The 26,480-nt window shown below is 38.2% G+C and overlaps 2 long non-coding RNA genes across 2 annotated transcripts; both read right to left on the bottom strand.

Annotated features, from left to right (window-relative positions):
- Positions 1-15,794: 15,794 nt before the first annotated feature.
- Positions 15,795-17,238, bottom strand: LOC148742526 (uncharacterized). The gene is made up of 3 exons (XR_016000141.1): positions 16,614-17,238; positions 16,138-16,197; positions 15,795-15,839 (listed from the first exon to the last, which is right to left on the bottom strand). It is a non-coding gene; the product is annotated as an uncharacterized LOC148742526 (long non-coding RNA).
- Positions 17,239-21,753: 4,515 nt separating this feature from the next.
- LOC148742525 (uncharacterized) lies at positions 21,754-26,480 on the bottom strand. The gene is made up of 3 exons (XR_016000114.1): positions 26,225-26,480; positions 25,326-25,433; positions 21,754-22,171 (listed from the first exon to the last, which is right to left on the bottom strand). It is a non-coding gene; the product is annotated as an uncharacterized LOC148742525 (long non-coding RNA).

Raw genomic sequence — 26,480 nt, 5'->3', positions numbered from 1 at the left:
CGTTTTCGTGGCAACTGACTTTGAGCTTTCATCAGCGGCGTTATAGCAGTTGTCCTCCTCCTTAACTTTTTATCAACGGTTTCCACTGGTTGTCTTCAAGCGTTCATCAGAGCTTCTATAGCTTTTGTCTCCAGGCCTTCATCATCGCTGTTGAAGCGTTTACATTCAACCGTACCTGAGCAGTTTATTAGCTGTTGCTTTCGAGCGGTCTTACAGCGGGCACTTCTGAGGGTTTTAATTTTTTTAGAGGATTTTTCAAAACGTTAATCAGCAGTGTTGTAAAATTGTATTGAAGCATAAATCTGCGGACGGTGTTGAAGAGGAGATACCCAATCGTTCTTCTGTATCGTTTTTATGGTTGTAATTCAAGCGTTCATTAGCGCTGTGGTTTTCATACAGGATTCACCAGGGGTGTTGTAATGCAGGTCTTCAAGTGTTCACTAGCGATCATGTGGCGCGTTTTAGCTGTCGCCTTCTAAGGGTGTTATAGGAGTGCACCTGTGAGCTGTTTTGTAGAGGATGTCTTTAAATGCTAATCCCTGAAAGTTATTTTTATTCATTATTAGGGTAGTTTTGGATGGTTGTATTGCAATTGCTACGATACCGCTGATGAACGGTTTAAGAGTGTCCAAGAGAGTGCCGGGCGGGCGTGACACATGCCATCTCACAGATTTGATTCAAATTTTTACAGATTTAGTTCGAACTCTCGGCTTATCCTGAGTTATAAGAGTTCCCACATCAAATCCCTAAATTTAGCTCGAAAAATGCAATTTCAACGAATCCCTCTCACACTGACAAAATGCGGTGGATTTTAATTGCATTTTGTCTAATGGTTTTTGAACCTTTAGAAAATGATCCCTTAAAGTTGTAATAGTTTGATATATCAGGATATCATTTCTGCCAGTTTGGAGCAGTTAAATATACTGGTTAACCAACTATCCGAAAAAAGAAATAAAAAATAGGGTCTTTGCAATCGTAAATATCTCCAATGGGCAACATTGTATGTTGTGCAGAACCATATTTCTGAAGTTGTCCCAGTAAAAAAAAATTGCCCTTGCCGACATTGTACGCTTTTGTTAAGCTCTCAGGCTCAAAGCTAAGGAAACGTTGTTCAAGGCTTGGATGCCAGCTATACAGTGTCTCTTTATATTTTAGAAAGAGTCTTGAGTTTCTAGCGCTCTTTCGCCCCTCCCACCCCTTCCTTCCGTACTTTTCAGTTGAAGTCTTTGTGGCATTGTTTTATTCGTTTCCCCCTTTTTTTGAATGGCTTCATTTGACTTATAAGTGTGGCAAAAATCTTTGCTGGCTTGGAGATTGCTGAAGTCGCACATGTCTATCTTTTCCGAGACGAGAAGCTACGTTCACCTCTTTGATAAATGTACGAAAACTTGGTTTGCCGTGTCATCCATCCTGTACGCTTGTTACTTTAAAATCCAGTTATCCTAAACTTGCCGAAGGTTTCTTAAGATCTGATTTTTTCTCAAGATAGCCCGAACTCTTTTCAACTTGGACGCTTTGGGGCCAAGAGAGAGAATCAGAGGAATTTGACTACAAGGATAAAGCTTTAAGGTGATCTAGAATTTGATCTGTAAAATAAATATGACAGACCCCTTTATAGGCCATTGAACTTGATCTTTAAATTACCTCCGCGAAACAAAGGAGCAGCTGCTATCACACAAAAATTAAAAGCGGTATTTCATCGCGTTGGGGGCGTACGAAGTTGCTGAAGTTGCATAATTTTTCATTATTTAACGGGTGGGGGGGCAACAGCCATGTAGGCGTACTTTAAACTTGTCCATTTATCGAAGAAAGCAAAGCGCGATAGCATCTTTTGATAATTTTTTCAAAAGGTTTTACGAAATTTTGAAACTGTCGGCGGTTTCTCGATATTTACGGTCACTGGCTTTTAAGTCTGGTCGGCTGAGGGCTTGGAAAGCGTACAATGTGGCGCACATTAGCTCACAGTGTACGCTTACCGGGCAAGAGAAAGGGTTTCTTTTAACTGGGAGTTCCAAAATACGGTTCTCAATTAGTTCCAACAAGTAACAATTTGTACTTATTAACCGAGTTGTAAGGCCGCACGCGAAAATTTTGGCTTCAAGGTCATGCGCGACATCCTTGTTGCATGACCGAATGCCAAAGATTACCCGTCTGTCCCGCCCAAACTCAGTCAAAAAGAATTTTATTTTGTTTCCACCGGAATTGGACGCGATCGACGGGTGCACTCAGGACGACTACAAAAGCTAAATTTAGCATTTTACCACAGGGATTTGATGGGGGGGGGGGGGGAACTCTGATACGCCAGGGATAAGCCCTGAGCCTCAACTACTCAAGATTTTTGAATAACTTAGTGACCCTCCTAAACTGTGAAAGTTTGAGAGAAATCGGTGAGATGGCATGTGTCTGACACTAACGGCCGAGCTCCTCGTGTAGAGCTTTTGTATTAATTCTGATCAGGACAGTGAACCGACGGGGAAGATTATTCCTGAATTACGATATGAAATACTGAGTTTAGTGTCGAGCCATTTTGCCAAAGCGTCATTGTATGTTTGCGTTGCTGATAATATGGGGCGCATTGCCAACCGATCCTTGTGTGTCTTTGGAAAACCATACAAATGCGCTAGTCTGGAGCCTGTAGAGCGGACCGTATCTGCAATAGGCTTGGGTAGAGTTTTACGAACGATAGACTCTAATTCTTTCTCTTTCTGTAGAAGAGGGTTATAATATGTTGGTGGTCTGCCTCTACCCGAGGGCCTTTCGAGAGGAACCGCCCGAAATTTGCTTGAATCATTGATGGACGTTTGAGATAACACTCGTAGATATTCGGACTTATCCATTACGACCACTCCTGAACCTTTATCTGGTTTCGTGATGACGATGTCGTCGCGTTGTTTTAATTGATCGATGGCAAGCAGAAGTGTCTTGCAAGGTTTCTGTACATTGCGCTGGATGTAGTTCAGTGCTACGGATCGTAGGGTTGCAGCCGCCAACTCTTCCAAATCATCTTTTCCGAGAAGAGGTTCAAGGCTCCAGTAAGCTTTCTCAAAGCTCGCTTTCACTTCAGTCGATGACACCCGTTGGGGAAAGGCAAATTTCCAGCCCCGACACAAGACCAGTTTCTTGAAGAAAGGGAAATCGTAGGACGATATGTTCTGTATATGCTCATCAACATCCGTTTCTTTGTAGAGTAGCCTTGCGATCTCCTTTGTGTGCGTGCTCATGACCACCTGATAGTGGTTGTTTCTAAGGTTGACCATTATGCTTAAAATGGAGGCATAACGGAACAAACTGCCGCTTCGGCGAATCTCGTCGTAGATGGAGTTGATCTCGTGCTGGAGAGATGCACTTTGTTTGATCTTTTCTTTAAGCTCTTCTGAGATAACATTCCTTCCGAAGGCTTCTGATGACTGCTTCCATTTAGAGCTCCTTTCTTTGTCAATCTTGACGAATGATGGAGTGAGATCAAAGCTCTGACAGAGTCGAAGAAATTCAATCGAACCATCGCAGTTGATCTGTTTCTTACTACACTGTTCAAGTCTGCTAAACGTGTAGTTGATTATCGCGTTTTAAAATACGTATCAAAAAAATTTTTAAGACATAAGACTGTAAAAGCGAACGATAAAATCCGACGTTTCGGAGTAGCCACGACTCCATTATCAAGGAAAATATGAAAGATCATACAAATTGCAACTTATCAAGCATTTTTGGCGCGAAGAATTAACATAAGAGGGTGCGAAGACTATGAAAATATTATAAAAATACTTTGGCACGAATGGAGTCTGATTGCACGCTAAGATTTGGCTTTATCCCTCTTATAAGAATCATTTCGTACACTAAGCAGTCAAATTTGTTTCTGCATTTCTTAAGCACTTCGAAACGCTTTTGCTGGTCCTGGGGCATTGTCCCGTTCATGTTCTTACAGTGTTTGGCAATGGCGGAGGATTGTTGTTTATGTCCTTTCACACGATTATGTAAATGACCACGTGTGTAACCTACATAACCCGCATCACACAGGTCACATTGAAAACCGTAAGCAACACACTGCTGATTTACAATTGGTGGCTTTAATGTGGTAAATAACTTTTTTCAGACAAGAAATAAAGAACACAGCGTTATCCTTGCATCTTCGGAAGCATTGATGCCAGCAAACGCATTTCTTGGTAGATTCTGTAAATTGTTGTTGGACAGGTCTCTATTCCAAGGTCTCTATTCTAAGAATACGCTTTGTTCTGTTGACTTGTTGAGGCTCAACAAGTCAACAGAACAAAGCGTATTCTTAGAGATGTTGAGGAAACTGAGACTTTCTTAGAAGAGTATATATTCCTATATCTTGAAAATGCCTGTAACCGCCTTAAACTCAGCCTACCCTTTCCATGTCCCTAAAATTCAAATCATTGAGTAACTGATTATCGGTAGCTGAGTGTACTTTTATTAAACTAACGATTCCATCAGCTGAAAGGGCAAACACTGTGGAGTCCTAAGATGGACTTTTATGAGAATGGTGGGTAAATGACAGTCATTCTAAACCTGAAGCACACGCTCAGCACTTCAGTTTTTTTATGTTACATTGCAGTGAGTGTTTCAAGCTCCTGCCGAGGTGAGGTTTTAGAAAATATTTGAAAGAGTGCTCATCCATAGCACTTCGTAAAGAAAGCCGCTAATTTTCCGAAAAGCACGTGGATGCACTCGGAAGACGACATCGGAAAGTAACAACACGTAAGTTACATCAATTGAGAACGATTTTGACGAAATCGCTGTGTTCTCTCCGTGCATTTTCTAGCCAGTCTACGGTTTTCATTCAGCTTTATTTTGTTCACTGATCCTCCCGTGAATAAACCAGACCTCAAAGAAGCCACAGGAGGCGGCTTAGAAAATACTTGTGACTAACATAATGATTCTTGAATTAATAACGGCATAAAACAAGAGAAAAGACTCTCCTTTGAAAATACCGTATGTTCTTCTGAATCCTTTTATCGTACATGAGCAAACTTTCATAGTATTCAGGAGCTAAAATTTGTCTCATCCACTCCAGATTGCAAGGGTGATAGACAACTCAGAGATAAAACATATAAGAGATAAAGGATAAAAGAAGACCTCACCAAATATTCATTGCGGGAGAAATAGTGGAAATTTCTCATGTAACAGTAAAACATAAATAATTAAAACTCCCATCGTTATACAACTGATTTACAAGGCCTTAACAAAAATGCAGCGATGTATTCTTAGGTACCGAGATCCTCTTCTTCCCATGGTTCCTTCAAAGTCTAAAATGTTGTCATTTGAGGCCTGGATGCTCAGCGATGACAACTCTCCGTAAGGTCATCATTTTTTCTCCATACATGTCTCGTAACAGTTCTTATATTGCGCTTAAAGCCTGGTAAATTTTGCCGAGTTTAGAGAAAAATAAAGTTAAATTGTAAGAAATGGGTATTAAATAGGCGCAAAAAGCTTAAGGGTGTTTAAAACAAAAACACCAAAACAACAAGTACACACATCAAATTCCTGGGGTAAAAACTTATGTTTAGCTCGAAAAATGCACTTCCAACAAATCTCTCTCACTCACACTGACAGAATGCGATGGATTTTAATCGTGTCTTGTCTGATATTTTTTTGAAACTTTAGAGAACGATCTCTTAAAGTTGGAATAATTTGAATAACTATTTCTACTAATTTAGAGCAGTAAACATCAACTTGGACTAACGCAACTATTCTATAAAAAGCTTCCTCAAAAACGTTCTTTGGGAAAAATAAAATGAACTAGGAAATTTTGCGACTGTCGGCGGTTTCTCGATATCTATGGTCAGTGGCTCTTAAATATGGTGGGCAGGGGGTTCTGGTATCAATTGCACTGTGAGAATTTTCTGACACTAAATGGGATGCTAAGCTCCTCATGTGGAGCGTTATGTATTATTCTGATCTATGATCGACGGTTTTCCGTTTAGCTGTGTCTTTTTAAACCTGCAGTAAGCCGGCACAGAATAGTGTTCCTTGATCACGATATGAAACACTGAGGTCTTGGAAATTTGTACCTCTCCAAATTTCCAGCGGTTGAGCCAATTATCTGTTCATTTTCGTTATTCAGATATGTAATAAGAATAAAAGAGAAACATTCCAGAATCGTTCTAACTTTGCAATATGGCATACTCTTTTACATTTAATCCCTTAAGGAGTCTAAAACGCACTTGTTTGTTAGCTTGAGTTTTTACGTTGCCATGGTAATCCGATTAAAAACCAATTTTTTCCCAAGTTACGAGGGTTTAATACAAGTACTGCACTGTGTTCCAAAGTACCAAGATCCCCTACTTCCCATGATCCGTTCCAGATTCTGAAATGTTTTCTTTTGACGCCTAGATGCTCACTGATGACAACTTTGCACAAAATGTTGTTCACCGAGGTTTTGTAGATAAATGAAACTTGTAATCGTTTGTCACACGATCTTTCATGAACGGCTTCAAAAAGGCTTAGCCTGCAGCGCTCTGATCGTTTCATATTTTTGTGTAAATTATTTAAGTATTTGAAACGATCGCTTGAAAATTACATCGGCTTTTTCTCCTCATTAAAACAACTTCTTGTTAAAGGAGAATGTTGAGTCCTTCTGTAGTAACTGATATCATTTATACGATTCAGATGAAAGGAATCACGGGTATGACGTCAGCATAATGCATGACAAAGTATATAGCTCACAACATCTTGATACGATTTAAGTTATGTACCGTTAGTTTCATAACACTTTCGAAACTTGACGCTCTAAAATCTAACTTTGTTTAGTAGTATTCAATGATCCTGAGGCCAGAAACTCAGTCTGATGTGAAAGTTCAAATCAGGCCTCTATACATCGGCATGTGGTCAAAAAATCAACACTAAACGTTCGTATGCTAAAGAAACGTCGTCCTTATAGATCTTCCAGCTGTTTGTTGTAATTAAAGGTTCCTGCTGACAAGTTCTGCAACTTGTTTTTGGACAGGACCCGTGAAACAAATTAACAAACAATCACCTAAATCAGTTACTCAACTGTGGACCTAAATTGCACAGCTTACAAAAAATTAAGGAGTTATCCGTGTGGTGCTTGTTGATTTGACTCGAAGTTTCACGCAAAATTGACCTTACTGTGAGTTTCTCCCTAAGGTAACGTGTGCACTTGAAATGATTAACTTTCTAAGTAGAGATTATTCTTCGAAAATACGAGGGCTTTGACCAATGCTTTTTCTGTTTGCTACAACCAGCAGAAAGAAAATGAAATCTGAAATGGTCATGAGGCAAAGGGAAACACCCGAAATATTTTTTGGCTCTCTTAGAAAATTTTAAACACACGCAATATTACGTTTCCCTACACAATCAGGATCAGAAGCAAGTGTTTATCTACTTATAAATATGCTAAAGAAACGTCCTCCTTACAGATGTTCCAGCTTTGTGTTGTTACTAAAGGCTCCTGTTGGCAAGTTCTGCAACTTGTTATTGGACAGGTCCCTTGAAAAATATTAACAAATCAATTACCTAATTTACTTGAATGTGAACCTGAATTGCACACCTTAAAAAAAAATTTATGACTTGTCTGGAGTGGTGCATGTTTACTTGACTCGGAGCTTGATGTACAAATGAACTTGCTATGGGCTTTGACCAATGCTTTGTCTGTTTATTAGAACCAGCAAAAAAAAAAAACCATTAAATCTGTAATGACTGTGATGCAAAGGGAAACACCCGAAATACTCTCTGAGCCTCTTAGAAAATTTGTAAACGCATTTGATTTTCTCTACACAATTATGATCAGAGGCAAGTGTTTATCTTCTTATGGACTGATTTCAATGCAGCCCTCAGAGGTAATTCTGTCTCACTTTGTGCATCAGCTTTAAGTGAATTCTTTCCCGCGAATATAGAGATCAGCTCCAAAGCTCATTGGCTTGAGGAAAGGAGCGTTTCACTTGATCTTCAGGGTCAATGTACTGACATGTAGAGACAGGACCTGCGGAGGATGCAGTGGGGGCATCCACACCCACCAATTCGCTTAATAATGAGTGACGGTTGCAAAGAGAGTTAAAAATAAAACAAAACAAACAGAATCGAACCAAAGCAAATAATTGAGCGACAATTACATTTCTAATTCTGATTTAAATTTATTCAATTGGTCTATCTCTTTAGCATTTACACATAATTTAATCATAAATAGCATCTGAAAACTTTGACAAGATTACGGCCTTGAATACTCTATTTCTTCTAAAAGCTCTAGTCAGTGTAAATTAATATAACCACAAGGGGCTCAGAAGATTCTTGCAACGGTCATTCTCGCAAATGCAGGTTCACGGGAAGTGTTGCAGCCTACTAACAGGTGACACGTTAGGATTCTCTTTCAGTTTGACAGCAGTCATTCTCTGCAGTCCTTAGCGCTTCTGTAGCGGTCGATTTCAGGCGTTCCCTAATGTTTTACTAGCGAGTAACGCTATTTGTTCCTACCTGTCTTGTCGCCGGATTCAACCCCTTTTTAGTGGTTTAATTTCGATTTTGTTGTCTTCATGTATTCCTGAGAAGGTTTGCAATGGTTGTCATTCTTCAGCGGTGATGCAGCAGTTACTGAGGGACATTTCTGCGGTTGTTTTCGGGATTTCTTGGGCGTTTTTTGTGGCGGTTGTCTTGATTGTGATCGTAAAAGCTGTGAACTGTTAACCAGCGTGTTTTTGAACGGTTACCCTCATGAGCGTTCACCAGCGCTTTTGTGGCGGTTGTCCTCAAACCTTCTGTGTTAATGCACTTGTATTCGACCGTTCCTGAGCGGCTTTTTCACCGTTGCCCTCTAGTGTTCCTCATTCGACAATCTTCCAGCGTACGCAGTTTTTTAGAGGATTTTCGTCAGCGGTGTTTTAGCGGTTATCTTCAAGTGTGGTTTTCCAGCAGTTCTTTTCACGCATTCCTTGGCGCTGTTGGCTAACCATCCAACGCTTCTCAGCAGTTTTTTAAGAACATTTATAAGAGATTTATTAGCCGTTGTCTCCAAGAAGGTATCAGAGACGCTGTACCGGTTATATCCAAGCATTCTTGGTGGTTTTTTAAGAGTTGTATTCAACCAGTCATCAACAGGTTAGTAGCAGATATCTTCAAGTGGTGATCAGTGGTATTGCTGTTGTGGCAGTTGTCTTTAATAGTTCGTCTGTAGTGGACTGTGCCATATCCATTTCTTGATAACCCGGGTTAAGCTATCATCACCGGTGTTCTGACGAATGCCCTCAAGCATTAGCAGCGTTGCTGTGGCGGTTGTGTTGAAGCGTTTAACCGCGGTCTTGCAGTGAAATCAATGCCTTCAATCCTTCATCAGTGATACTTTGACGGTTTTATCTAATCGTCCATCAGCAGTGAGGTAGCGGTAGAATCGCGTCTCAGGGCTACATGTAGGTTGTACAGATTTGATGAACATTGGTGGTAACATGTAAAGAAGGGCTGTTACGTTTGACCACAGCGGCAGCCCTGGAACAGTCCAGGCTCTTAACTTGCATTCAAATGAGGCAGCTGTCAAAACCTTGATAATTCTCCAGTCCATTTTTTTCTATCACAGGCACAGTAGTGGCCTTCATTTTGAGATTTACCAGCCGGCTCTTACCAATATACTAATGAGCGCCTCATGCAAATAACTTTGTATTACGCTGATATCTAACATCGACTATTTTCCTTTTAGCTTGGGTATTTTTACACTGCAGTGATCTGACGCGGATTAACGCTCCTTTACTACGATATGAAATGATGAGTTTGAGAATTTTACTGAAGTCGAGATTTCCAGCTAACCCTAAGATTGTTTTCTTTTACTTATCTAGGCGTGTAACCTTCCAATTTGCTTTATTTGAAAAATTTAGTTTCTTCTACCTTAATTAAAGTCTGAAAACGTCTCAAGAGGCCGGGCCAGTTCAACATAGCCCTGATGAAAGAAAATTTTCCGTGTTTTTGGTTGATGATATTTCTCTATGTCGAAGGTCATTTCGCCAACCAGTGTTTATATAATACGTGGAATCTATTTTAACCGGAGAATTAAGTGCTCTGATACTGATAGTCCGAAATAGATATCTTAGGAAAGTTTATTTAGTAAACTCAAAAATTTCATATCGCTTTACGACTATCTTTGCCTGTAGCTCGTTTATATCAAAGAGACCGGTTCACCTTTGGCTGATTAGTTTTGGACCGCTACAGTCAATGCCGAAACACCAAAATTACGTTTCCGGTCTTAGCTATTGTTACCACATTCAAGACATTTTTCCTGGGTTGTAGTTGTTGATGTTTGCTGTTGTTCTCACCTACTTTATTAGTTATAATCTCCTCATACTTTCGGCTGTCATTGTGCCACCTCTTAATTCAAACAGGAACCAAATTTAAGGCTTTATATGATGCATACAAAGTACTTACAGCTTTGCTAAGGCTCGCGGAATTTTCTTTGGAAGTGACTTCAGCTGTTTTCCTTCACAATTGGCTGATACTAAACCCTTCATGTTACCTTTAAGGACTTTGCATTGGCACGGTTGAGGGCACACTGACAAATAAAAACAGACTTCAATTAAACTTGTTATTTGAATCATATTTATTTTAATCGTTCACTTTTATTTTAAGGTTTTATTAACCGAAAGCTGTTAAATGAAATCGATGATGGTACGTTACAAAGTAAACCATCCGTTTAGCGGCATTCCTTCGCATCATCAGAAACTAAAACGTCACCCATTGAAATGAAAGGCAAATTTCCAATCAGATTTCTAAAATTTTGTTCTACTCTTTGTAACAAAAAGTTCCTTTTTAATCACTGGCATGGTCATCATTCGCCATGAATAAAAATTATCTAAAATAATTAAATATTGGCATTTGTTGGGAATTGAAGGTATTCTTTATTGTTTTTCGTTTGATTTGTCCAAATATAAGACGAAAAGTAAGGGAAATACGAAGTAAATTTTTCTGTTTTTAATGTTTAATAGACCGAATATAACCATTCTCAATTTCCTCATGTAACATGTACGTCGCGCAACTAAAATGGCCACCCTGACCGAAAAACGGCCCTTAGCTTCGCAGCCTCTATGGACATTGGTTTTGTTAGGTGCATTTTTTCTCGAACGTAGTTGAAGTAATGGACATGCGTTTGGGTGATTAGTGGGTACCGTTTACTAATCACTTTCTCAGTGAAAATTGACGCCAAATGTTGCATCACTTTTTGACCACTATTCAGTGTAAACTCGCCTTACTGCTACCTCAGTGATATGATCACCTCGTTATTAGATTTTTACGGGAAGTTTCGGAAAAACAGCCATGCATTTTCGAATTTAAAACCCTCGTAAACGGTGGTCACCCGTTAATACGGCCAACGGCCACTGCCTACATTTTAAAATCCCAAACGGTAAAATCCAGTTTATAACTTCACTCAGTTAATACGGCCTCGTGCTAAATTTAGAAAAGCAAAACGCTTGGTCAAGTCAATTTTATTAATCTCTGTCGTTTGCTGATCAAGCTGCTGATTTACATGACAAAGTAAGCAACTCTCCTCTTTTAGATAGACAGCTAGATAGTTAGTTAATGAAACACATGGCAGCCCAAGGGCTGAACTACGTATTATAAAGTTATAACCTAAGGATAATAATATGATCACATGATGATATAATTAAAAACTTTTATAACCTAATAATGTAATATGAAAATGCATTCTAAGATCCAAATTCTGTTGGAAAAATGTATCCATACACAATTTCATTTAAGACGTGTTCTTAAAACGCTCGGTCTTCCACACTGGGATTTCAAACCGCCTGTTTCGTCTGAGGGAGTAAGACTGTTTGCAAGAAACAGGCAATAAATTTCTTATGCCGTTATTTGATCTGACTTAAACACCACGCGCGTATTACGAGTGACTTACGAGTATTAACAGGGTTCTACTGTATTTGAGCTCAAAAGAAAGCTGCATTCACGTTGCCTTGAGACTTTGGAAAGTTTTTTTATCTATCAATTCTGAACAATTTTGCGAATACCTGGCTTCAGATATTCAATAGTTTGATCAGCACAGTTCTCGATGGGAGTACAGAGAAAATCATTAATTGCAGGCACTGTTATTTTCAACACACTCCTTCACGTGAGATAACCATATGCATATGCATTACCAATTATAGTTGGATAAGTTTCTCAGTGCAGTCAATCGCTATATATCGATAATTAATGTACTTTAATTTATTATTAAATTCGTTTTCAATAATTCATTTAAATCAATTGATTATGGAAACAAACCAGAGAAAAGCCAAGAATAAGAAAGTTGTGAGTAATCACATTATTTCAGACCTGGTCGAATTCTTTCCAATGAGGAGAAAGGTCAAAGCGTGATTAATTCCAATCATTCCCCTTGAAACTGGTAACAAGACAGCATATCTGGCTTCCAGTACAATTTCAAAGTCTAGGCCACTCCAACTGCTTCTGTGATCGATGCAAGCGGCTGCTACAACTTCGTCTTCTTAAGACTTCTTTCACAAATGTTTACATGAATTTGAACAACGCTGCACCAGAATGCACTCGTTAAATAATTCGTTTAGAATCAGGGGAGAAGAATGAATTTCCAGAAAGTTAGCAACTTCGACGAGCAAATCTCAGTTCGTTTATAAAAAAGGAGAACCGGCAGTAGATACTAGACGGTTGCTAATCGTTCAGGCCTTGCTCTCAGAGAGTATCGTGGCCTTCAAGCAGGCCCATGTTAATAGCGTTGTGGCAAGAGCGTTCTTTCACCCGTGAGGAAGTTTGAGACCTTGAAGAAGGCGAACCGATGAAGAACTATGCAAGTTCATGTATTGCTCATTCATTCAAATCAAAGACATTAAGTAAAAGTCAATCAAAGCCGATTCCATCAACGCGATATTTAACAAATGATGTCACCCACACAACACCACAGAAAAACAGACAGGAGGCTGAAATTGTCATGAGCTTAGAAATAAGAACCAATTAAACCACTGCGCGTAACAGATAAAATGCCATTAAATAAAGAGACAACCGCACAAGGACGCTGATGTGAAGGCTGGGAGAGAAAACTTTTTTTAATCGGAAAAGAAATCAAGTGTCAAAAATGAATACTTTGACAATTTCTATCTCCATTTCTTTCCAACGGACGGATTTTCTCGATAAGCGGAGATTACTTTCGAGAGGCTCGCTCTAAGTGCACAGAATTTTATGGCTGATATCGCTTACCATAGAGCATGAACAATTCGCGATCGTAGATTTAGGAGCCTTGAAAATTTAAAAACTGGATTCATACAGCTGTTTCTCATTTGCCTGTCAGTTTCATTGTCGAAAAAACCCTAATTATACCTAATTAAGTTTGATTAAGAAAAGATTTACTTAAAAAGGAGTCTCGTTTAGTTGACGTGGCTTGTGACAAATTTACAAAGTTAAGCGCAGATTTAAATATCTTTATTTCTAATTTTTTCTTTCTCAGGAGTAGCGCTCATTCGAACACACGAAAAAACAAACGACAAAACAGAAGTTTATTTAAAATTTCATTCACTTTCTCGTTTTGTTGAGAAAATCCCATGCAACATGTTTGCAATAAATTCACTTTCACTTCCGAACTCGTTAATCAAAAACAAGAGTGGAATAGAAATGAAAAAAGCTAATTACCATATTGAACAGAAAAGAAATGTTTTACACTGAAATAAGTTTACGAGCCCAATTTGAACAAATTTTTATTTCACGTGTTGTTCTCTTTTCGTTAATAACGTGAATAAACGCCGCTCTAAGCAACCTGTAACCTGCGCAGTAATTAAACGCAAAATTAATCATTTAAAATATTGTAGCAAGTCATTTTTTTTTTCGAGATATGAAACTACGCTGCAATTAAACTTGATTTACTTCATGAATATTATTTGTGCGATTACCCGTACAAAAAATTGTGGAAAATTTCACTCTAAAACAAAATATAATTAAAGACCCCAAAAATTCGGAAGACAAATCGTTAGGTTACCATAAGCACAAACAACAGCTGAGCTCCTCTTAAAGTAAATATGTAACTTGAAACTTACTCTCGACAACAAGACTGATGTTAATCCTCTTCAATTGACCATGGTCGTCCACCTCGCAGCTGTATTTTGTATTTCTTTCTTGTTCAGTCACGTTAACTCGGAGTCGCACACTAGTGCTGTTTTGCACAACATCATCATTCCTTCTCCAGACAATACGAGGAGCCGGTCCCCCTCCCGCCGGGCACCACAAAGATGAAAAATGGTTGAGCAGGACGAACTGGATCTTTGCTACAGTATTCAGGTTTGCAGGAGCTAAAGAAAAATTGAAAATATTGAAGTAATATTCTTTTTGTCTTTTCACGAGCGTGGGACCAAGGAAAAATATCTGAGTTCCAAGGGGAATCGAACCTCCGAAGGTCGGATCTGCACAACGACGATGCCATTACTTAATATTTTTAATCAAGATGCCAGCAGAAATTTCTTGAAATTAAACATTGAACATTCCCACCTGTTTGATGCATTGATTTTCCCTCATATCTTGAATCCCACCAAAACCGGTATTTATGCTGAGGTGAAAATCTTAACCACATGTTATGTCCACTGGATCGCAGTGTAAAATAAGGAGTACGCCTTCCACAAAATACACCCAGTAGATTGGCAGACTGATTATAACCATCACGGATCTCAAGATACTCCTCATCTGCACAAGGTGCTCCAGGGAACGAAGAGTGCTTGTAGATGCGAAATCTTATTTCCACATATTGCCCTTTCTCCACTTGAAGGAGCTTAGTTGTAACAAAGTTTTTGATGTTTATCCTGGGGTAAACTTCTGTGATTATTCCAACTATTATAAAGAACATAATTTCATAGAATAATAAGTGAACACACTTTGTACAATGAGTTAACTGATGACTGTCTATCTCCTTTTGAAGCCTCTCTTATCGTGTACGTAAACGACAATGTAAAATCTTCATAAACTTTGAGATTAGCTTCATAGACTTTTCCCGTATTTTTCTAGTGCACCTGTAATATGAGAGGAATCTACTTTTCATAAATCAGTGACCAAGTCAAACTCCTACATCAGTAGTTAACAACCGATTCATTATGGGCCATTCTGATTATCTATGTGGTAAGCATGGATTTCGCACATGATCTTGACACAAATGCAATGTTCTTGTTAAGAACTGTCTTATATGCCGTGGTAAGGCTTTGATGACTTCCGCCCTCAAAAAAGTTTATACTGCCGAGCCTCCAATGCTCATCAGTAAAATCACGTGATTTGCTTGAAATTTTACCAAGACTTTAAAATTTCGCTCGAGATTACCCTTAGTGGCCGTAACATCTTCGGCCATTTGGTCATGTGTATTTTCCACAAATTATAACTGATTTATGAAGAATATGAATTCCTCAAAACTATATATTACAGTATTATTACTTTACCGGTGTTAATTAAAAAGGAGGAACCGCTAAAAAGGCATCAAGAATATAAAAACAAAACAAAACAAAACGAAACAAAATTAAACAAACAAAGAAAAAAACAGAAATTATCAACGTATACAATTAGAGCTAATGAATTTCACAGATTTTTCCCTTAAGTATTCTGCTTTTAGATAATGTTAATGATTTTCCTTGGTTCTACCCATAAGTTTACGTGAACATACAGACAGAATACTCGCCTCAAACATCGCTTATTCGTTGATATTCTGCCGATACAATTGATCCCAGCCTACCCCCGGCAAATCACGTTTGTGTTTGCCTTGAAATTTTCTAAAACCCAAACTACAGTTATGCGTCTCATGCTCGTTCGTGAAAGCTACATGTGTCTTTTACAAACAAGCGCAACCGACTTACCCAAAACAAAAGTGAAAGTCCACATGGTGTTGATAGACATCTTTCCTGGAAAAAGAATACAAATGAGTATTAAAATTCAAAGCTACCTTAACTGTAGGACTCTCCTCGAAACCTTAACACATCTATACGTTGTATATGTCGCGGTTCAGTGTCACCTTCGCTTCAATCTTACTTTCTTCGTCTCGTAATTGAAGCAGGACATTTATGCCTTAACGACAAAGCGTTCCTTCAGTCACTATGGCTATAAATATGCTGAGAATGTTCGCGCTATTCTACCCATCGGAGCACCCAAACACCCTTCGCAAAACTTTTGAATGAATCAGCGAACTAATTTCTAACTTACACTATTTCAGCCGCTTACATCACATGTTCAAAATGACACTGTGTAGGTTAGTTGATACTCCTGCAATAAAAATTGTTCGCTTAAAATTTTTACTTCTGTTTCTAAACATTTCTTGTAATTAAAGGCTTCTAGCAACATCCGGCACATTTTCGTGGACTTCTATTTTACTATCGTTTTGATACTCTCGGTGATAGAAGAAAACGTTCAGTCACATCTATCTCAATTCTAGAAGTCTAGGTAGCTTTCTTTGTAATTAAGTTGCGTTGAATGCTGAGTAATAATTTAAACACGAAAATTGCAAACTCGTCGTCGTCACAATTTGACATAGAGGTCAGTTGCTCAGACGACGACGCATAACGTTTCGCTCTTCTATCATAGTTTTTTTTTCCCTCTTATTTTTCTTCGGCAGTGCAGCATAATCTCTACTTGAATCGTTTTCAGTAACAGAGTTATAACACAAAAAACTGCAAGATTACCTGAACGGGGATTGTTCCTTTCTCCGCTGAAGTGTTTTTATGCCACAGTCGCTTTTACTAACACAACAAATATTTTATCCGCGTACGTATACATCAATAAAACCTTAACAGATGTTTGAAGCTGGTAGGGTTATACGTAAGCTACTAGCGGAGGGGCTCGACACATATCTATCTTACATAGCTCCTGAAGAGGAGTTTTTCAGCGCGTTCAATCAAGATGAAGTGAAAAAAGAAGAGAAAAACAGAGCTCGCGCTAGTTGCGGCAAAATAATTGCGTGAGTAATTTTCCGAGGGGAATATCTACCATAAAATGAAGTCAGCCTCTAGCCTCTCTAGTTATATTACCTTTCTTGTACGAGTTTTCAGAAGTGTCTTCAGCTTTTATAATTAGGATTCTAAATGCCTTACTTTTACTTTGGAAAGGAAGTTTTAACACACGCCGATACTTCATCCTCCTCTGTACATGGAAAATGACATACCTTCGACTTCATAAACAGAAAATCGATTGTAAGATTTAATGTCTAAAGTTAAGTGCATTTGCTGAAAATTGTTATAAGGGTAACATATCTTAATCTGTATTAAAGAAAAGAAGCACCTAAGCACCATTTGTTTTTGATTAGCTGGATTACCTTGTTGGTACTTATTTTCGGGGATCTTCAACCTCGTTCCCAGGGCCTTATTCCTTTGTTGGGGGTGGGGCAGGACGAGATTGGGGATCTTTAATTTTGCGTTTTTTCGCGACTGTAAATAAATCACTCAAGTAAAGACCGGGCATGAAAAAACCGTCGCAGAATATAAACAAGCGAAATTTAATCCTCTGTGGAGAATTGAAATCGCAGACAAAAAAAATTATCAAAATTTCAAATAAACAGCATGTACAGGATATGTGTCAACAAATACACAAATTATTGCCTGTTCTTAGCTGGTAACTTCCATTTTCTTTCTTCTGTTGTCAAGTGAGGTTAATTTGTAAAGATTTGGCTTATGGAACAGAGAATCCAGTAATCATCTAAGTTAAATGTTAGGACATTTTGCAAAATGAAATGATTTGGGACTACTTTAGTTGCGAAATTTAATACCTTTTTTATATTTTCCTATTGAAAAAGCGTTTATAAAACCCCGCGAAGTGTTCTTTTGCCAAAATCGCGAAATTAAGCACCCGAGAAATTGTAAAGAAGAGTACTCGTGAAATCAAGTAAGATGAAGATCATTGGGGATATTCAAAATGTTTCTTTTTACCCGAAGATTTTTGATAGACCATAAACTGAAGATATCACTGAAATGTTTTATTTTACTTTCTCTCCAACCGAAGAACCTAACGCAAAACATATTATCGTTCGCCTAACGTTTTCATGATTGATCAGCTTACGGGACGTTTCATATGGAAATCAGGCTTGTTGAGGAGTTTAAGTAATTCAACATGGACCCATAGCTTACGTATGCACACACGTGTGTGTTTAATCAAGTGAACGCAAGGGAACTGAATGAGGAATTTTAGGAGGAAATGGTTGTCTCAGCTGGGGTTGTCCTGGTTTAAGTGGCATCAAGGCTTTCAGTGTAGTTCTGTACCTCTTATAGAGTAGAAATATTGGTAAACTGTGAATCTTTCCCAGAATTGTACAGTGCCATCTTCAATGGCTGGGGCGGTTACACGGGTGGCTCGGGTGGTTCAGTCCAACCCCCTCAATTTTCCCTCAAAATGCTGGAAATCATGTTTCCGAAGACCTAATTTTCAAAATCTCCCGGGAGAGCATGCCTTCGGACAATTCTCCGAACCCCCCTTGACTTAATCCTGGATCCGCCGCTAAATGGGAGACCATCTCAGTCATGAAAGAACAGATATACTACAAAGTCACAACTGAAGAAAGCCAGAGAAGCTCTGTCATAAGCATAAGTAACCTAGAATTGTAAATTATAATCAGAACTCTTGGAGCAGAACCAAATTGTTTAACAGACATCAATATATTTAAAAGGCCCACACAGATGTTTAAAGCTGGTATTTGATTTGTGCGCAAACAACTGATAAACATAAAGTCTGTTTTATTTTTAATTCATTTGAGGGAGCTTTTACATCCAAAGCGTCTTTTTCTTTTATCGACAGACACAAGTAGCCTTAAAAAATTTAACCGGTAAGCTGAATATGTAACTGTTTCCAAGAAGATAAACTAAGTTAAAGGTCAACCCGTTTTAGTTGCTAGCCACAAGAATGCTTATTTCCACCCAGCATAATCCTAAAAATTAATCTAGCTCTCAAATATATTAGTTTTGGTTCTTGAAAGTTTTAACATTTTTCACGGTAAGACATTTCGCAGTTCAGTTTGCTACCAATGCAAATACTCCTAATTTATAAGTGCTATCAAGAGGCCGTTATCTCTGGAATTAATATTCAAAACTGTAGTAAACTGAATAGTCAATCATACTTTTACTTCCACATGTTTTGTGAGTATTTGAATAACAAAGGATTTTGCGATCATAATTAAATATTTGGGAAGAACTTGTCAAAGATGTCAATGGAACATTTCATTTTTCTCAGTATTCATTTACAAAATCTTTGTATGCACAGCTCAATGGTTTATTCTTTTCAATTTGTCAGACTAAAAAAAAAACAGCTTAAGACGTTTTTCCTGTACAATAAGCAATTAATTCTCATACAGTAGATAATACGTAGTCAGCAAAACCGGCGTTTTGTTTTACGTTTTCAGGCGAAAAGAGACAATCGCGAGGCGGGCACGAAGTGCGAGTCGTCACGCGTGAGGGGAGGAGCGCGAAAAAATTCTTGCCTGTACTCACGCTATTATTCAAGCTCTTACGCCCCCAGACACACCTCCGATCATCAACCAATACCAGTGCTCAAAAAAATGGGGGATGGCCTTTCCTGCAGGCCGCACCTGGGGCCAATATGAGAACGACCACCGGTGAGATCGTCCCACGGTTCAACAATGACTGAGGTGTAGGATATGGATGACAAATCATAGTAAAACTGCCACGAAGACATATGCCACCCACTCAGCATAAGGAAAATACTTGTAGATTCTACTCTGAATTCGCTCGAAAAAGATTGGTACGAGTGTGGTCGCGGTGTACCGTGGAAAACTCTTGCATATCAAATGTTTGGCATGTTAAGGAAAAATGTGGTATCACATAACTAAGGTCTATCAAGGCAGCCCTACTAATCACGTAGGCATTTATTAAGTAACAAATAATATCCTTACCATGAGACAGTTGTAATCCCCTAATTTGATTTTAAGCTCAAGTATTGCTATCAATATCAGTCAGAGAACTTGTACGATCTTCTATACTTTTGACGTAGGCTATATGTCGCTAGTCTGCGTGTGGTAAGATTTACCAGATGGTTGTCTAGCGTTTAAGGTAAATAATCTCCGAAAAGTGGTTGGCTGAGGTGGAACTTCACAATGTAAGCTCCTGCAACTCAACGCCAGTTTTTCCTTACAGGAACCGAGTTTTTGCGTCGTGAATTAGGCAACTTTGGAACTATTTTCCATGTCTGGTGACCTGCTCTGAAGAGAAACGCACTCGACATAATAAGCTGATAGAAATGCATCTTGTTGTATTGTTTTCAGATACTGAATGTGTTTGCTCGAGGAAAATAAATTCCGAGGAAAATATATTCCGAGCGATGCAATGATCACCCTTGACTTTTTTCGGCCGGAAAATTAGAGACGGCAGGGACTGCCGAGTAAACATTTCTATGAACTACTGCTGCCCAACTAACCGCGGAATATGCAAGGTCTTCTTCCCAAGAATAGATGTTCTTGATTGGCTGCATTGCTATTGCAGGACCAAATATTACATACAAGTGATGATTTAAGGATGTGATTTGAATCCAATAATAATAATAATAACAAAGGCCTTTATTAAGCACTCTAACCAACAAAACGTGTTTAGTTACAATGCCCTTAAGCAAATATAAAACTAATCAACTAACTAGATAACTAACTAACAAGAGAACAAACATCTATTAACAAAAGTCCTCTTGAAACGTTCAGTTCTCAGTACAAGCGGGAGAATATAATTATGGCGCCTCTTACGTAGCGTAACTATTGGTCGCCCTGGTGGCAAAAGGTCATCTAAAGCTGTTGTAAATCGCTGTCGGTGATCTTGGCCCACATCTTCTTATCTTTTAGAGTAATGATATTTTCAATAGAAAAAATCTCTTTACAATAACCAAGCTTAAAACGGCTGAGGCAGATTTCTTAGCTGAAATTCCGTTAAAAAGGCTGAGAAACTGGATAAGGGTTGAAACTTAGCACGCACTGCGCACCTGTAACACTATCCCATCTACCTTCCTCTGACCCATTCTCATCCTGGTTTTTCATATTCAGATGTTTTTCTCTTCCTTATTTCGCGAAAAGGATTGCTTGGTTTCGGTTGTTCATTTGATTTCAAAGCTTATTAAACTTTCACTGGGATGAAATGACTTCTTCACAGTTATATCTTAATGTATGATGTAGCATCACAGCCCCCGGTTAGCTCAATGGATAGAGCGCTGGACTGATGTGCGGGAGGTCGAGGGTTCGAGCCCCGGCCGGACCAACACACAAGGTCTTAAAATAATTGAGAAGAATATGCTGCCTTTCTATATCAAGAAATGGTTTAGATATTCTAGTCTTCTCGGATAGGGACGAATAAATGGAGGTCCCGTCTCCTGCAGGGTTAGGGGTAGGAGATGTTAATTTCCCACGCACGAGATTACTGTGTGATGGATGTCCTCCCCTGGGGTGGGATGGGTGGGTTGTTGTCTTGCCTTTCATACATGAGCCTCTGGCTCGGGCAATATGGGTAACCATGCCCCACGTTAAGACATTAAACTTTGATCACTATTACTATTACTGTGCTGATATTATTACTGATGTACCGTAATCAGAGCCGTTGAAGCCGAAATGATTCTGCAGATATTAATAGACCATATGTTGTTTTAAAATCAGTTAAGTGATAATGTTAACGATTGCAGTTTTTTTATTTTCCTCTCTTGTGCCCGCCTCGAATAGCCCTAGCTACTTGCGGGCCCAAGCATTGTAATTTTCCTTATTAAGCTTAAATAAAATTTGTTGTTGTTGTTGTTGTAGTTTGACTGATTCAGAAAGACAGAGATTTAGAACGTCAAAAACACAGACTAAACGGCAGACTCACTCGATATATTTATACGTGTCTCCTCTATAACAAAAACCACCACAACTCGCCAATTTACAATTCAAATTGTATTTTTAGCTGCGCAGGAAAAATGTCTGCCAGAGAGGGCATTAAATTGTTTTTCTTCCGTCCATGACGACCTAGCTGATCACGTGGTACGCTCCACCTTTAGCATCTTCATTTACTGAAAGGCGACGTCATCAGCCTCCGTGTGATAGAACGAGGCGTCTTCCACAGAAAGTAAAAAGCTGGAACGTCTTAATAGCTACTTTAAATAATTTTTTCAGAAGATTCCCCCTTCAATTGACATATGGGGAAATATGGCATGTTATCCTTTCACGGGCCGCCTCAGCTGCTCTTAAGGTTTTCAAAACAGCTTGCATCCATTTTACGAGCATTGCGTCCGGCTGTAGGGGAAAAGAAAGACGTAAATACATTATAAGATAGAACAAAACAACAACAACAACAACAACAAAAAGTTAAATATATAAAGTAACCTTCCCAGCATGAAAACGAATAGAAACGATGTGATGAAATCCATTTTACACAAACGCCCCAGCCGGACCAACACTCAAGGTCTTAAAATAACTGAGGAGAATGTGCTAGCTACCTTTCTATAATATCAGGAAATGGATAGACATTCTAGTCTTCTCGGATAAGGACGAATAAACCGTAGGTCCTGTCTCCTGCATTTATTAATTAGTTAGTTTGGTTAGGCAGGGGACGTTAAAGAAACCACTCACGAGATTACTGTGATGTGGTCCCGCCTGTTTACTGAGAATTTGGGGTTAGGTGTCAAATGGGACGAAAGCTCTGTTCCTTTCTCTTTCCATTCCCGTGGTGAATAAATGAAATTAAAATTAAAATTAAAAATCAGATAAGTAAAAATAACATGGCCTTGGTGTAAAATTAAGAGAAACCACACAAACTACATGTCACTCACAAAACTGTAAACTTTTCAAGAGTCCCCAGGGCTGTGGGTGAATCTGAAGTGATTATTTAAGAAGCCTGACTGTCAATGAAACCTTTACAATCCAGCGTTAATATTTATGATATTCTCCACACTGTTCTCTCTACATTTCCTATGAAACTGTCAAGGAGAATTTGTTTGTCAATCAAGAATTTGTTGGATTGGTGATTAGAATTTCCTTGATTCTCATTGGACCTTTACTTTTGATTTCAGGGTGATACTGTAAGGAGAAATTAGAACCCAGTCCCCCTCAGGGGTTTCTTTGAAATTAATTATGCCCATTATGTAATTTGGATTAATAAAGAGATAAGAATTGATAACAAATCTATCTTCTATAAAAATGTGCAGACTGTGTAATTATTTATTTAAATGATCTATTGTTTAGTTTGGATGATATAATTATGCCCTTGAAAACATAAAGAATACAGGGCTTGATTCCAATTTTTCGACATGGTCTGCCTTACAATTGTCTGTGGCTAAGGACAAGTTATCCTCTTTTCCACTGGTGGAATTTGATCCTATGACATTCACATACAATAATGTCGAATTCTACATGTACTCAGCTGAGTCAAAACAGCTCTATTCACTGATGATTATTGATAAAGCTAAATATCCAGGGAATAGATTAAAAACCCTGTCCGCCGATTTGGAACTTTCAGACCCATTGCATGAGGTATTCTTGATCTCCTATGTGGCAGGTGAAACTTATGTCTGGTCTTTTCAGTATAAATAATTATAATAACATTTTATTTACAAATACCAAATTATTTAAAATTGGGTTAATTGAGTCAAAGGTGTGTTCGTTCTGCGCAATTTTCAAAGAAGATTTATACCATCTCTTTTATCATAAAAGAGATGGTATAAGTCTTCTAAGTATGTGGTATAAGTCTTCTCTGGCATCTTTTCTGCATAATCATCACTTTCTTCCGCATAATATTGCCAAAAATTTCCACATGATTTTCTATTTTTTTCTGTACCCTATCAGATGGTCTGTTTATTACTGCTCAGTATGCATAAGCCTTTTAGAACAGGTTTACAATTGGTGCTCCAATTCTCCGAGTCAAAATCTGAACTTATCTCTAACAGAAATTATAATTGGCATTTTAAATAGAAATTACCTACTAAATTATCTGATAATGCTTGCCTGGTAAACTGTGTATATGGGAGTGTAGAAGAAATAAGTCACTTCCAAAGTTTAATTTGTTTCTATGCACAGTAGAAGCCAAGAAGGAGAGTGAAAGATGTATTACCTTAAGATATGAGAAGCTTCAAGATTTTAGAAAATGATAGAAACCATTATTATGAGAATTCTTGTTGTGATACTGTGTGGAGGAAATATGCATGTGGATGGTTCCTTGAAAATCTGCATTGTCTATTTTTATTATCAACTAACTCATGCTTCAAAATCTAATTGAAGTATTTGCACTGTGTCTGTGATATGTTGTGCTGTCTACCTCTCTAGTATATAATTATATTATAAGTTACAGTATTAACTGTAATAGGGATAGCATTGTGAGTAACGTAAATAATAATCATAATGAAAAAATAAACTTTAATTACAGCAGCTACAAATAATTATGTGGCCAACTTAGTAAGGAATTAAATGTAACAAGTATTCAGCACCATCACCTCAATATCACATCCCAGGACAGTATCAACAAACTCTGTACTTATGTCCAGAAGACATTTGGGGGATTGGACATACTGATAAACAATTCTGGTGTTTTGCTTATGGTGGGAACTTGATATGTTGTAGGGTATAGGCATTGGCCAATGTTTACTAGTTTTTCCAGACATTTCATTTATGATCAATAACCTCCATTTGGTGCAAAAATGTGTGCAGGTGTTTGTCTGTAGAATTCATCTGATTAGTGAGGAACAAAATGTTTTCCAAGAGTGAAGCTCAAGAAAAAAGTGTGAGCTTGTAATAATGTCAGTATGCCCTATTATCTTCAATTACATTTCAAACATAGGCTTTTCTCAAATCAAATGTTAGGTTTGAAAATTTATGAACATAAACTGAGAAAAATCACCAGTGCTCCCCAGTTTTAGTTGGGGCACACTCAGTCATACGATGCATTTAGACCAACAGCATTTGAGTGAAGCTACTTTATGAATTATAATGAATAAATTGTATAATTTCCACTGATATACTTAAATGAGGAAGAAGAGAAGGAAAATAAATAATGAGAAAATATGAAAAAAAATTGTTTTGCATTGATAAATTGAATTCATTCCAATACATTGGAACAGAATTAAATTAAAAACTAACAACCTGAATAAAATTGGAACATATTAACTTAAAAGAAGTTCAGACTTTCTCCTTGAAGCCCATCCTTTCTCTTAATTATTACAAATTTTAAGGTCTAATTCACAGCAGTACTGTTTCCAGCTTTGTTATTATTTAAACAACAAAGGCTTGAGGAGGGCTTTAATATCCAGGGGGTCATGGGGCTTAAATAACCAGATCTATGCATGTATTTTCTTGTTCACAGGTAGATAGGCCTATAACTAGGGGCCAGGGTTAAACAGTTGCAAGTGGCAGTTCATATTATCCCCTCCTCCTTCCACTATAGAATTTTTATTTTTACCTGCTAGAAGCAGTTCTTTACATACGAAACAAATCCAATATGTTGTCCTTTGCATCCAAACTTTCTCTGGAGGTCATTTCTGTCAGCAGTATTCATTATCACTTCAATCTGCCATTAAAAATATCAGCATTTCATTATCTCATGCTCTATAAAAAAAAAGTCATTCCGATGACTGGAATAGGCCACTACATGCATGTACCCTGTTGTTTATTATAATCATGGAGGGGAGTGCTGTACTAGCAACTTAAACATTGAATTCATTAGAATCAATATGACTTCCCTACATAACTGTAACATGACTGGTGATATTGAGCAACCATGTCACAATTCCTGCTTACTTAAACTTTGCTGAATGAACTTGCTTTGTTTCTTATTTAGAATAATGGCCGCAAGATTTGTTGTGGTGTGGTGAGTAACGAAGATGTAAATGCATTTTCCCAACAACAACAAGAAGAGAACAACAAATTTAAGGAAAATGCTCTTTGATCTAAACATTATCAATTCATGAGTTTCTTGACACATTTTGTTTCTAGTACGTCAATGTATTATACTGAAGGAGGAATAAATTCATTTTGTCGATTTCTCGCCTCACTTCGTGGCCGATATCAAGGGAAGGAAAAATGGCTGCTACTTTTCGAAGGAAGGATTTTGATTGTTTAAAATAATCGCCTAAGTTTCGTGGTGCATGTCGTGACTAACGAAGAACAAAACCAAAACATCAAAGGGTTGGTCCATGTTTGAGGTTCAGTCCCTGGACTTGAGGTCATGGCTTTGTCCACCAACCTATTGCTTGGTGATCAGTTTTTTCCACATTTGTTAGAGGATGAGTACGTAATGGTTCCAATAAGATACATTTCATAGACATTGACTCGGTTGAAAGTCTCGTTAAAACCTCTCACCTGTCGAAGTACAAACGAGAATTTTCATCCCGGAGGGTGGAAGTTACTGCACACATCCGATGTACAAAGTGAAGAGGAGAATCCCCTTTTTTAGAACAGGTTTTCAAATGTAGCACGGCTGTCGAACGAACCGTCCTGACTTTACAGTGCGACATCAATTTTTTCAGCACTAAATTCACGGCTGTCCACCATTTCGAGTGCGGTTCCTAGGAAACTGGGTCGAGAGGTAGTCACGGCCAATCAAAACTAAGAAACC

This window comes from Stylophora pistillata, chromosome 1, assembly GCF_964205215.1.
Source record: "Stylophora pistillata chromosome 1, jaStyPist1.2, whole genome shotgun sequence".
In the NCBI taxonomy this organism is placed as follows: domain Eukaryota; kingdom Metazoa; phylum Cnidaria; class Anthozoa; order Scleractinia; family Pocilloporidae; genus Stylophora; species Stylophora pistillata.
Note: the sequence above shows the minus strand (reverse complement) of the source record. Positions and strands in the feature narration are given on the sequence as shown.